The 1,459-nt window shown below is 43.9% G+C and overlaps 1 gene segment (V, D, J or C); it reads left to right on the plus strand.

The window, feature by feature from the left end:
* The first annotated feature begins 535 nt into the window (after nucleotides 1–535).
* On the plus strand, nucleotides 536–1,459 carry LOC309400593 (T cell receptor alpha variable 30-like). The segment is given in 2 exons: nucleotides 536–593; nucleotides 1,101–1,459.

Consider the following 1,459-nt stretch of genomic DNA (forward strand, 5'->3'; position numbering starts at 1 on the left):
GGGATGGGAATATAGTCTTCAGTGGTACAAGCAATATCCAGGAGGCCCGCCAGAATTCATGACATTACTGGTTTCATCAGGCACCAAAGCAGAGGATAATTATGAAATGACTCTGGACACAAAGAAGAAGACCACCTCTTTGTATCTGAAGAACACCCAACTGAAGGATTCAGCTGTCTATTTCTGTGGATTGGAGCACAGTGCTACAAAGACACCTGCTGGTTGTCACCAAAGTGGAAGACAACCAAGAAAAAGACATTGAGCTCTCTTTCTTCTTCTTTGAAGAAAGATCAGGAGAAGATCTTGAGCCACAGCCTCATAACAACAAAGATCTGTTTGTCCCAAAGGTCTTTTTCCAAAAGGCAATTCAACTTTTCTCATTTTTTCCCCTTGAAAACATTTGTTTCTCATCCAAGAAGCTTCTTCAGTTCTCACTGACTGATGAGGAGCAAAACACTTTAAAGGAAAAGCAAACAGATAAAAACAAAATCCAGTTGCCTTATGGAAAACCCCCTTTGGGATAACCAAGACCTGGATGACAAAGTTCTGCTTATTTTCCAGCTCAAGCGTGTCCTCCCAATATGGATTCCTTTGTAAGTCATCCGCATATTGTCCCAAAGGTGCATTTTCCAGAGGCAACTGAACTTTCTTCATATTTTGGGAGAGATGTTTTGTTTCTCATCCAAGAAGCTTCTTCAGCTCTAACTGGAGAGTGGGGGGATTTAAAGGATTTATATTCCTTGCACACAGCTGGTTATTTGCATCCTTTTGGAGGGTCCTTGAAGCCTTTGGAGGCTTACCTCTGTCCTCAGGGTCACCTGAGTAGTGCAAAGGGTTCCTGTAGCCTACAATCTTTTTCCTCTAGAAATCCATTCTTACTCACCCTATTCAAAGGGTCTTCATTCCAAATTCTTCTTCAAAGTCAAAACAAGAAAGTCCAGTTGCCTCCTGAAAAAGCACCTTGGGGACAACCATGATCTGAATGACTGAGAATCTCTACAGATGTTCATCTGGAAATTGGAGCAGAACACCCAAGACAGAGGAATTGTTGAAAGGTTCCTGGCAATTAACTGTATGATCCCCATGTCTTTCCCTTCCAGGTGTCCAAGGCCAGGACCGAGTCGATCAGAAGCCCGTAGAAGTCATCAAAGAAGGAGAGGATTCCACCATCACCTGTCAGTTCACCTCCAGCACTGTCTATACCATGCATTGGTACAGGCAATTTGCAGGAGAACCTACGTATCTCCTAACGGCTAAATCGCAGGGATTGGAGACACGAGGAGACTTCACTGCTTCTTTTGACAAGAAGGAGAAGGAGAGTCAGTTGAACATCAGAAGGGTGCAGTTGAAAGATGCTGCAGTCTACTTCTGTGGGGCCCAAGATCCACATCAATGCAGAACCACCTGCTTCACGTACAAAAACTCTCAGAGGCTGAGCAGTTCTGTGAAAGGGAAATGA

This window comes from Natrix helvetica (assembly GCF_964273705.1).
Source record: "Natrix helvetica genome assembly, chromosome: W".
Taxonomy (NCBI): domain Eukaryota; kingdom Metazoa; phylum Chordata; class Lepidosauria; order Squamata; family Natricidae; genus Natrix; species Natrix helvetica.